The sequence below is a fragment of the Lonchura striata genome, chromosome 6, assembly GCF_046129695.1.
Source record: "Lonchura striata isolate bLonStr1 chromosome 6, bLonStr1.mat, whole genome shotgun sequence".
Taxonomy (NCBI): domain Eukaryota; kingdom Metazoa; phylum Chordata; class Aves; order Passeriformes; family Estrildidae; genus Lonchura; species Lonchura striata.
In genome coordinates this window covers 28,069,466-28,082,502 of record NC_134608.1, presented here as the reverse complement: position 1 = coordinate 28,082,502, position 13,037 = coordinate 28,069,466, and the positions used below count along the sequence as shown (strand labels likewise).

At 35.1% G+C, this 13,037-nt stretch overlaps 1 long non-coding RNA gene across 3 annotated transcripts in view; it reads right to left on the bottom strand.

Annotated features, from left to right (window-relative positions):
* LOC116183733 (uncharacterized) overlaps positions 1-13,037 on the bottom strand; it is a 186,131-nt gene that overhangs the window by 108,232 nt on the left and 64,862 nt on the right. For 2 of the 3 annotated variants that reach the window (XR_013340161.1, XR_004148416.2), the window contains exon 1: positions 2,487-5,906. This is a non-coding gene — a long non-coding RNA (uncharacterized LOC116183733). Of the gene's footprint in view, positions 1-2,486 lie in introns of those variants that run through there. The other variant, XR_013340159.1, reaches the window with a different exon arrangement.

Genomic DNA, 13,037 nt, shown 5'->3' with positions numbered 1-13,037 from the left:
CTGGCATATATTGCAGATACAAGTAAAATCACTTTCCAGAAGAATTATCAACATCTAATTCTATATTTTATCTAATCTATCACACTCCAGTGAGGACCAGTTCTATTCTTCTCCAAAAAAGCAGAATTAAAGGAATACAACCATGTATTAAACACCACAGCCTTTGCTATGCTCTTCCAAGTTTTCCAGATTTACAGTGCACACTTGATCCCCAGCAGAACATGACTTGACTTTCATCTCTTCTTCCAACTGAATATTTTTCAATTACTAGCAGTATGAAAGGAGCTGTATGAAGTATGAAAAGAGCTGTGTGTAGAGAGGCAAAAATAAAAAAAACAAAAGGAGCTATGATGTTTGACAGATGGGACACTTGTGATAGGAAAAAAAATGTATATGGTTGAAAGGAGATGCATGAATATGAGATAAATTGTAATATTAAGTAAGGATAGTTAAATCTTGTTTTTATAGGTTTGTACCAGACATGTGTGCAAGTAGCTACTCAAAAAACATATTTCCACAAAATAGTCTGTGTTTCAGCCTTCAATCACATTCTGGGTGGCTTTCCAGCATGGGAACCAAGGTATGTTATTAATTTCAGGTCATTTCCATGGTGGATACTATTTTTGTGCTTGCAGTAGTTAGAAAATATCAAGTGCAGCAGTTATCTGGATAGGTGAAATTTAAACCTGTGAAACCATTTATTCACAAATCTGTGCATTCAACTATTAAAAAAAAAAAAAAAAACTCAGCAGATTTAATTAATTTCTTCACTAAGTTACATATTAGTACTATCTCCAAGGACTCATTATGGGCTCTTGAGTATGCACTCAAAGTAAAAACAGGGACGTTTTCTTACAGAAATACCACACTCATACTGTCTCCTGCAGAGACTGTTATAAACTACTATAATGATTTATTGTAACAATTGTAATTTCTTGTTTAGATTAGAACTAATTTTTTTAATGTTATAAAAATTATAAAGGTAATTCAAAGTTCTGTACTGTCAAAGATTCTGTTGCCCAAATTTGTGAAAATCAGTTGTTATTTACTTATTAAGATTAGTCATTAGGAATAAATCTTAGAGATATGGAGCTTTATCTCTGTCTGTGTATTTGCCTTTTAAATAAATCTAACTCTCTGAAAATAACATGGGCTTGGAAAAAACTATAAAAATCATAACAGTCACATTTCAAGAAACTTTATTTAAATCCATATACATGGTGTCCTAGAAACTGTAATATAGCCTATCTATCGGATCTGTCTATAAACATTTGTCTTATGTCAAGTTTCTACTCTCCCTTGGAAACTTGATTAATTGAGTGAGTACAGAGAGCACCAAGTAAAGAAAACTGAGTCTTGTAGGGTAGCAACTGCACAGTTAACAATATGAATAAAGAATAATATTTATAATAAATTGAAAATATGTAACATGAAAATAATTTCTCATATACTAACCTGTATGGTGAATTAAAATTGAAACATGTAAGGTATTGATTAGACAAAAGATGTTAAAATCATCATCCTCTGTTTTTTCCTGATGGTTTTTGGATTATTGTTGTTTTTTTTTCTCAAAGAGAGGATTATGTAATTATTTTACATGGCTTTTCACTGACCCTTTGAGATTTCCTGGATATGAATAATTTATTATTTAAAATTTCACATCATTGACATATTGGTTCTGTGGAATTATAATCTATTTCTCATTGATTTTGAATTCTGTCATGTCCTTTTTTAAACTACAAAAATTCAGCTTTTATACTACATTATTATTTATCTATTTTTGTGTTTCAAACATAGGAAGATAAGTACATTTCCTGAAGTAAGTATTTTAATTTATTATATTGTCTTTATTATTATTTATAGACAAATCTAGCAATTTCTGAAGACCGCTCACAGACAATATAAAGGTAAGAAAATAAAACTCTATGAAAGACCACCTAATTTTATGTTGTGTTGATAAGCAAAGGCTGTCAAACAGGGAAGAGTAAGATCTCAATCTATTAATACTTTCTTCAAAATTAATGAAGGAAAGAGATTAACTTCTATAGATGTAAAGTATAATTCTCTCCACTGAATGAATTACTGGGTGAAATTCTACGACCTGTATTACTCATAAGGTCAGAGTAAGAGTTTATCATAATGCTTTTCTGGTCTTAAGCCTGTAAATCAGACTACCTAAGGATGAAAATTCTAAGACACTTTTATACCTAAGGAGAAAACAGTTTAACTGAGATTGAAAAACTCCTTAATAGTTAGAGTCTGGATATCCATGTGTTTTACAATCCCTATCCTTCCTCCTTACTAATATTCAAGTTGGAAGTATTGCATGTCCCACCTTTACCAATTTAGAATTAGAAACCATCAAAAAAAGGTTAGATTTAGAGGTTAGTAAGTATGTTGTATGAGTAACCCTGCAGAAAGCAAAGGTCAGACTAGATGACACAATTGACTTTTTTCTCTGCTTTTAATATCTGTGGTTCACTGACCTGGCATTCTTCCAAAGACACTTCAACAATTCTTTGTTCTTTGCTTCCATACTTGTAACCCAAAGGGAAGGCATGTGATAATCCCAAATACAGAAAGAAGAAAAATCAGAAATATTGTACATGTAGAAAGTGACAATACATATTTAAGTTATAAATCAGGAGAAAGATTTACAGAAGTATTTTATATGCCAGAAATGTAAATGTGTGCTTGCTGAGATTAATAGAATTAGGTAACTGGATACTATTGAATAACTGCACCTTAATGTCTATAAATACTGCTGTTAATCCACTAGTAAGAATTTGGGGGTTTACCCTTTATAAAGAATTGACCCTCTCTGAATGTTTTTCTGGTAAAATAAAGTTAATTTCAAATGGATAAGTGTGTGCATGTTCATGCAACATTTCTGCTTTTAGAAAATAGCAATGTAGTAGGATTATATAAATAATAACTGTGTTTGAAATATTATTTTTAATTCATGGATGTAATAACAACAGTCAAGCAAGGAAATAAAATCTTACTCTTAGGTACATATCCCTCTTCAAATCAGCCACAGAAACACAGCCTATCTTGTCTTAGCACTTAGTAGTTTTCTGAAAGAGAAGAGTGAATTTAAGAGCTATGGAAAAGAACTCCAACACTTAATGTAGTTGTTGCACTGTAACACACAATTATACTTCCTTCATGTTCAGAGTACCAGTGTAGTGTAAAATACAACTGCCCAGACTTCAATTGTTGGATACCTTTGTCATGTTATTCTCTCAGTCTTACAATCTCATCTGAAGTACAAGGCAATCATCTTTTTAGTTTTAATTACAAAAAATTACAAAAAAACCAGCTTTTATACTACATTATTATTTAGCTATTTTTATCTTTCAACAAGAGGAAGATAAGTACATTTCCTGGAATAAAAAAAAAGAAGACTTATTATTTATTGATTGAGCATTTCATATGCAAAGCAAAGGAAATAAAGACATCTCCACATTCTCTCATTTTGAGAAGGATAATCTCATTTTTCTCAAGGTGCTTTTTAAAGGCTAGTTTTCATGGTTCCTAAAAAACATTCTCTACAATTCACAGTTTCTTCTTAGCTTGATGATCAGTCTGCATTTGCCCTTTCCCACATTGACTGAATCAACAGCTACTACCCTTTCCTCTCAACAAAAGAGCTTAGTAGGTGATTTTTTGCCCAAGGAAGTTGCATGATCTTCCCTTTGGGTAACCTGCAATGCAGTGGGACACACTGCAGCCTTTTTCTGCTAGAACAGACTTTTTTACTGTAATTCTTTCCCTTTCTTCATGTAACTATCCATAACAGGGAATAAAAGTGGCTAGAAAGCATCTAATCTGATATTTTGCATTTGCCTGGCTGCTTGTAATGTCTGCCTGATTTTGTATTGCATGATGATAACAATCTTTAAGATTAATAGGTGCTTTGCATAGTGGGATATAATACTTTACTCTGCAAACTCAGTCTACTTTAAGACTTCAGTCTTTTTTAAAAACTGTTCATTTTTGCAAAACATGTTATTTTGGATTTTTAGTTGGGAACAAAATTGCTATAATTTGACCAGCAGATATAAGTCAACTTACAGGTCAGTAACTAGATTTCTTTCAACTAAACTCTTTGAAAGGTCTCATCTTGTACATGTTCCAAGAGCTTTCTTAAAAAATACTAACACCAGACACAAATCATGTTTATTTGGGATTTTGTTTAAAACTTATCTGGATATTATGTCAACCTTTACAAAACAATAATATGGTAGAGTGCTTGTTTAGAAAGGGGGAAAATTACTCCACTGCTCCCTTGAGCCCTGGGGAAAATATCTTACAGCCACATTTCTCATTTCCATGGGAAGGCTGTCCCTAGGTTATAGAGTTCACTTTTGCAAAAAAGACTGACCATCCCCTTATCCCTCCCGACTGACACTACGTCAAAAAATACATACAGATTTCTTGTATCATGGTGATGGATAGAAACAAGAGAAAGACAAATGTGTTTCTGCAGCGTAACATTTAGCCTAGTGGTTAGTGGTGGAAGAATAAAAACTAAGGTCTCAAGGTACATTTCCTATGTAACAAAACATATGTGTTAGGAGCAAGCATCAGAATAAAGGCATCTCTGCTCCAGCATAAATAAGATCTTTGCTTATAGAGCCCTGACTGTCCCTTCTTTATTTTCCATTCCAGCTTTTTTTACCAAAGTGTGAAGGTGACATATTACTTTGTTATCTTTCTCCACAGGTCTTGAGCTGAAAGCAAGTAAGCTGATCATGAGGATCAGACTTTGACACACATATTAAAAATCAAAGTGATCGTAAATCAAAATAAGTGTTTCCTTTGTCCCAATAGCTGCAAATATTCAGTGTAACTTAAATTGCAGAGAATTACTGAGCACTGCACCTGAACTTTATTTCCCCTAAGTGGAAGGTTTCATCTTTCATTTTAAAATTTGCCTTTGTGATTGAGTAAACATAGATGACTTCTACACCTGCTTTGGAGGACTCTCCCCCATGACTGAAGATGAAAACACCTGGTTTTCACATAAAGTGAGAACACTCTCTGTGGAGACATCTTTTATCATTGTCTTTCTGCCACAACATTTTTTCCTGTATTATTTAAGTTCTGACTGTATCAGGTCATCAGCTGTGAAGTCGTTTGTCAGAAAGCTGGCTTAAACTAATCAAATACAAAAGATTACAGCCTCAACATTAGGGAATATCAGTGCAGGAAATCTGCTCAGTGCCACCTGTTCTCCTACAGCCATATAGCTCTGGAATACACCATTGTCACTGTTAGTAGCAAGCCATAAGATTTGTACTGAATTTGCACTCCCTCAGGACAGAAGTTTGCCAGGCTTACTCTGTCCAAGATTTACTGACCTATCTGCAGGTTTTCTTTTGCTTGGTGTCCTGGTTTCACTGGGGGTAGAACTAATTTCTTCTTAGCATCTGATACAATGCTGTTATTTGGATTCAGTATGAGAATGATGTTGATAACACACTGATGATTTAGTTGTTAAGCAATGTTTACCTAAAGTCAAGGACTTTTCAGTTTCCCATGCTCTGTCAGTTGAGGAGGTGCACAAGAAACTGGGAGGGACCATAACCAGGACAGCTCAAGCCAAACTGGCTAAAGGGATATTCCACACCACAGATTAAGCCCACCATATAAACTGGGGAAAACTGGCCAAGAAGTGCTGATCACTGCTTTGGGACAGGGTCAGCATTGGCCAGTGGGTGGTGAGCAATTTTATTGTGCATTACTTTTTCTTGAATTTTACTCCTCTCTCTTCCTCTTCTTTTCATTATCATTTTTACTATAATATTTTACTTTATTTCAGATATCTATTAATATATATTTCAATAATTAAATTATTCTTACTTCAACCCATGGGTTTAATGTGAGGTGTGGGAAAAAGAGTAGGGAGCAAGCAGATACAAGGTATTTAGCTGTCATCTGGGGTTGCTCCAAGATAGTTGCTTTACCAGTATTTTTAATTATCTGTTCACTATAGCTAATTTGTTTCATTTTTTTTGATTTTTGTATGATATCACCATAGCTTTACAAACCTAGCATAATAATGTAACATAGGAAATACAAGCCTGCCATGCAGAGGTCTTAAGAGGCAAAGACAAAGAATGTGATATGGAGGAGAATGGGACAAAAAAAAAAGGGCACAGATTGGCTCTGGAGGCTGCACAGCTGTAAACAATTCCACAGTACTCCATTAAAGAAATGCAGACCTAGAGATGGCCAAAACTAAGCTTTGTAGTAGCTCAGAATACAAAGAAATACTACCTAAAATACATAAAAAGTACCAAGTGTGCTAAATTGTGATTAGCATGAATCTGCAGATGAACAAAGAACCAAGATATACAAGCATATTAGCTAAAATCTAAAAACAACTGCATCCTTGAGTGAAGAAGAAATCATTACCATGAACATCACACCTCAGTGATGGACTTCAAGTGCTGACAACTCATTGTTAACCTCCTTACTAGAATAAAAACACTGACATTAGGACCAGAGGAGCAGCGGAAAGGTGAGTATGACATCAGGAACAGGACAGAAAGCGCATGTGTACAATTTTAGCTATCTTATTATCCCTGCTTTTATTGTAATGGCTCCATCTGGACTAACTATTATTCAATTCTTAAATTTCACTTACCTAAAGACTTTTTGGCTTTTTAGATACCTATGCATATGTGTACCTCAGGTGCATTTTCTCTTTCCCCATGAAAAGAGATTTTGAGCATAAAATCATGGTTTCTGAAAGTTTGATTCTCACTGGGAGCACCACCATGGGTTACACTAGTTTACTGGAAAGAAATTCAAGTAAAACCAAGAAAACAAAACAAAACAAAACTCAAAATTATTTTCTACTGCAAAAACAAAAAGTACAAACAAGTATTAAACTTGGGGCACAAAAGTCCAACACTGTTGAATTTTCATAGTAAATATTTTATTTCTTCCACTTTATAAAAATCCTTCCATTCTCTTTTAAGTGTATATTTAAGATTAAAAGATTCTTCAGTAAAACAATGCCAGCTAACAAGTTAGTTTATTTTGCTTCACCAGAATATCCCTACCTGAATGGCAGTCCCATAAAACTGTAGTTTTGATACAAAACCAAGAGGGACTGAGGTCCTGAGAGTTCTTCTGGAAATGTCAATGGTAATGGCATTTATTCTGGGCCTAATGTTCTAGAAATTAAATCCTCCCAAAAGTCCTCTGGTAACATTTATGTCACAACATATGTGGCAGGACTGAAGGAATGAAACTATCCTTAGACTAGTTTAATCCTGCTGGATTGAACTAGTTTCATCGCTGTGAACTGCAATCCAAAAGTCATTAGGGCACCAGAAAGATGTGTGCTGCCATCCCTAGTTCTTTGTCAGAAATCAGAAGCTTCATTCTAAGCAGCATTCCAGAAATGTTTGAAAAAGGCTGATGAAAACCCATGTAACAGTTAAGTCCAGTGACAGCCCTAAAAAACAGTATGGTAGCCTCAGATTTCTCAGTCCCTGCTTAGGATAAAAAAAAAAAGAACACCAATCACAGCTTTAAAAGAATTCACAGTTGTCAAGAAAAATAAGCCAACATTTTTTCTTTTTAGTATTTGCATTTTCTGTAGTCATTTACATGAACACAGCATGGTGTAAAATCTCCCCAAATGCTGAGGAAAAGGAGAATTTTGAATTGTAGCCTTGTTTACTGATTTTAAATAAAACAAAAGTACATGACTGTCTCTGGAAAAGCAGTCAAATGCTTCAAAAGCACACACATATATTCAGATACATAGTGAGGTGCTACCTATAATTTTAAGACTCTAGGGTAGGCTTCAAAGGAGTGCAGGTTCCTCATGTAAACAGTAGGGAAATGGAAAAAAAAACCTGGTCTTTCTGAAGAGTGATTGAGAACATTTAAATTAAGCCTAGCTGTTGCTTTATTTGTGCACCTTTAATCACCTTTAAAAGGACATATCCCTGTTCTCCACAGAGGACACGTGTTACTGAGGTACCAAATGTAGGTATCATGACAAATTTTGACTGTAGGTACTGAAAATAATTTTCTCATTCTGCCACCATAGTACCATAGTGTAACCAAAAATTCAGCTCACTCTGGATAAGAAGAAATTGTAAGTAGCATTTTTTTGTCATTTAAGCACACAAGATGGATATGAAAAATGCTTATACATTCCTATCTTATATTATACAATGAATATTTGGCTGTTTCAAGCAGTGGAAGTGTATTATTTCCTTTGGAAGATGGCTTACAACATAAAGGTTTTTGCATAAAAGGCAATTTTGATTTCTGTTATCCTATTTAATATAATCACAAGAGATATTCTTTTTATCATGAAAAATAAGTCCAGCAATATTTGTTGTGCTAATGAGCCTATATTTTCAGAACTATATTTGCATGTACTCAACCACTTTTACCCCTTATCATTTAGAAAATTTAATGTTCTATAAATTTTCCTCATAAATCAATTCCTTCTATCCACTGAACCAACCAATTTCTTTTCTTTTCACCCATTTTAATATAAGCCAGTTTTTATCTTCTGTTATGGCATGTCCATCAGACTACATTTTGCTCAAAACACAATGTTGCTACAAGCATTTTGGGTTCCTCCCTATCTGGTTTTCTTATATAAAGAAAAGTTGACTGCCTGTAAAATGCAGGAGGACCTGTAAGCTGGAGTAAGCTGTACATGGTGGAGTGTCTGGTTATAGAGAGTGCTTCTCATAACTTTTTACAGCTCATACAGTATTAACATAGTCCAATGAAAATCCCTTCCCATAAAGTAAAACAAAGCACAAGAATCAGCCCTGGCTGTAATATTCACTTCAAACCAGCTCCCCTTACCTCAGCTATCCTGACATGCATGATCAGAGCGCTTTCAGGTCTTCTGCTCTGCAGTGAAAGCATTGCTTTCCTTCCGGTCTTTGCACAGTTAATATAGCATTTGCCCCTCCATCCTGTCCTAGAGGCACTGACACAGGCTACTTTTTGCTCTCTTATGAACACTGTTCATAAAGGGATGCCCATGACACTCGGCTAAGTAGTAATATGTAACAAATCAAGACTGCAATCTACTGTAGAGGGTACCAGATGGACAGCATATCAAGAATTACATTGAAGAATAGTACAGAAAATCCTACATTCATAGAGATGCTTTCTCATATTATTACCAGTGTCAGACTATCCAAAATATTAATTAGCCTTTTTTTCCATCATTCCATCATTATGTTATGGATGATCATATGTTTGCAGTATGATACTTCATGAAATATTGCATACTCATTTAAAGCACTATGGGGAGATTGCTGACAAAATTATTTCCAGCACAAGATAGGAATATTCCTTTCTCAAAAGGAAAATAGGAATATTGCTTTTTCAAAAAGTATCATTCCTTTATCAGCTCAGAGTTTCACATGACTGAAATTAGCAGCATTAATCTTCTTCTCCACAATAAAAAATGTGTATAAAAATTACACTGCAATACCTGTAATACCATCCATTTTCCAATTCAAATGCTAAACTAGACTCACACTGCTGCTTGGACACATTACTCTAGCGTGGCAAATTTGTCACTATAGGAAGAAAAATGCTTTTCTTTTGTTCCTTGACTCCTTTTTAAGTCAGCTGAGGATCACATTATTTCTTCCCGTTTTAAACACTGAGGGGAAAAGGAAAATGTAGGGTACAGGGAAATCAACAATTTTCTTTTTTTCTAAAGTGTGCATTAAAAGATTAGCAGCATACAGGAGGAATAGCATGATGCTGTAAAATAGCCCTGTGTCCTGTATTTCAAAATGAAAAAGACTAATACAAATTCATTCTATTAGGTTAGCTTGCTTTTTCTTCCTCAGATACCAGAAGCTAGGATTTGCATAAAGTAGAAATTCACTTTTGCTTTGCCATATTATGACATTCTGTGCCTAACAAAGGCTGCCTACGTTTTCCAGGTCTTTTTGCCGTTCAAGTAAACTGCAATAAGCAATGGGAAGATGCATACAAGGGCCCCGCAGTAAAACACTGCTCTTCCTGAGACAGGAGGAGATTGCCATCTGCTGGTCTCTGGCCTCTACACGAAGTCAGGCAAAGGGTATTGAGTGAGGATCTCTGCAGAGACTTTTTTTAAAACAGATAATATTTTTCTTCTCCCTGTTCTTCATAAGCATATATTTGCATAAATAAGCATGTATTTGAAAATAAAGCCAGGCTCTGTGGTCACCTGCTCCAATCTAGCTGTGCAGGATGCTGATGTGATAGATGGCATGCAGCATCCATTTGAAGGAAATTTTTGCCATTTCAAAGACTAAATGGCAGTGGTGTAAGAGTACAGAGATTATAGGTATAGAGATTCTGATACATGTATGGACCACATCATACAGGTCTTATGAAATGGGATCCTTCTGAATGTGTCTGAACTGTTGTGTCAGTTGTTTTGGCAGAATACATTCAGCAGTATGAATGTATTCCCACACCCACCACAGCTGCCAGGTAACCTCCTGTTCTTGTGCAGTGATGCATTAAAACACCCATGATATCATGCTTCTACATAACATATTCCTGCTGAAGCTCACCTCTCTTTTGGGCACCATGTCTTTCTTGCAATGCTGTCAGGAAGGCATGGATGCCCAGTCCCGCTCTAATTAAATTGCCCGTGTAAATTAGGATAATGTTAAAATAGCGCACTGCGAACAGGAGTAGCTGGCACACACACCCATCTCACCAGCCGCTGACCTCTCATGGGGTGGGCAGACAGTACAGCAGCTCTAAAGCTGGCATGACAATGGGCCATTGTCCCGGGAGAGAAGTGCCTAGCAGTGCTGTGGTCCTGCCTTGCCCCTGGCAGGGTTGCACACAGGCTGCACAAACAGAGGCAGACATACACACGCTGCCCCATGCTAATGTAGCACAATCCAGTTTTCTAGTCCAACAGAAAAAAAAAAAACTTGAGAGAGCACAAAAGGCTTTTAAACCAGAATATTGGAGAAGTATAGGTATAGATGATGTAGAAACATGAAAAAATATTTTGCATTATGAGACTCTAAGGAAGCAGGGCAAATGAATACCTGGACAGTGCTTGACCATATTCTGCAGCACTTCCAAAAAAAGCATGAATCTGGAAACAGCTAACAGGACTAACACATCACTCAAACATACCCAAGAGCTTAACTTGGCACCCTCTGCTTTCCTGGTTACCTGTGATCTCGGAAAAGAAGCTGCTGGTCAGAAAAACAGCCTGAGAGAACTGAAAACCAGAAATTATTTCTTGACTATTCCAGTAGTTTAGATGTAAGGAGTTAATCACTAAATGCAGTATTCCCTGCATTGCATTTCAGTTTAATGTGAGTATAAGCTTAAGGCAGCATCAATACTCTTCCATCTGTAAATGATGTGCACATCTGCATAGCTGGAATTTCTGGTTTGGCTTTTTTTTTCTATCTAGAGCAGCCCCTTTTGAGAGAGTAGATTCTGAAAAAACAGACATTTCTATGCAAATGTTAAAGGAAATATTTCATTGATATGAAAAACTGCTTTGAGCAATTATTTTTCTTGTTTTTCATCCACTGAGGAAAAAATGCAAGAAACTGAAATCCTGTTTTGAATTAAATTTCAATCCAGCTTCTGTGATAGCTATGTTGCTTTCTCTTTCCCAGTATATTGTTCAAAATTCTTAATGCTACAATGCACTGGAATTCATGTTTGCAGTTATTTCTCTATAACTATTTCATCTCTTTCCTAATCAGTATGCTGGATGACTGCATTTTTAATACAGATCCCTTACACTGATTCTTTCCTCCCAGATGAATTGTTTAACATTTTTCTGTATTAAACTGCATTTCCTACCTGATAGTTCACTTAAATGATCCCAAATCTTCTGTGTTTTGGTTTGGTTTTTACCGCCTGTAATATTTTTTTCAGAAAATAAAGAAAAAATTAAACAAAAAATATAGAAAAACAAATTATAGAAAAATATAAATAAATCTAATTACAGCAACAAATATATTACAAAATGCAGCTGTTTCCAACATCTTCTGCTTCTTATCCATCCTTTTCCCTTGAATAAGGTCACAATGCTAGTTTTCATTAAAAATTAAATTAATACCTTTAGTTAAATTGCCTGTAATAATATCACAGACAATTCTAAAATAATGTAGTCAGACATAAATTAAATGAATGAATGTATATCTCTTGGGTTTGTAAACATGCATTTACAGTCTAAAATAAAAAATTATGATCATCAATGACCCATCTTTATGTAAATAATTTATAATTTTGGAAATGGTTTAGAGGAGCAACATGGAATTATTTTAAAATATACATCTGACCAGCATTTGTATGTTATAGTGACATTATAATATAGCAATACCTTTATGATTAATCTGATACAAGACAGAATAATAACTCCTGCCCTTGCCTGGTCCCATATGTAGTATACTTAAAACATGATTTCATAGTTTATTCTAGAGTAAAGCAGTTTATATTGTGGTGAATATTATCTGATTAGGCTGAGATTTTATTATTTGCAACTTTCAGTTACAGCAGTGCAAGTCCTGTTTCTAGTACAGTCTCAATTTTAGTAATAAGGAAGCTTTATTTTACTTAGAATTCATTAAAGGGCTGAAGTAGAAAATTCTGTCTATAATAGTCACACCACAAATTAAGTATTAAATTGCTTTATGGGAAATGTATAGCTCCACCAACTGGAGCAATGGACTCTGAAAGGCCATTTTCAAATGGTCTTTCAAATTTTTGTTCATCCAATAGTGTTGCAGCTTTTTACAATGTAGGCGACATTCACTTCTTGTACCAAAGGGCTCTTTGGTGCCAGATTTAATACAAGTATTACATGAGCGCTGTCGTGGCCTTCACCATATGCCAAAACAGCCTGTAGCATGTTTTAATGACCCAATTGCCTTCATGCCTTTACAAAGGCATCTGGTTCTCTTTGAATCTTGCTGGTTTGATTTCTTATCACAAAGCCTTCCCTACAAACATGTCATCACTGGTAGGTGAGTGTTGCAGGATGGAAC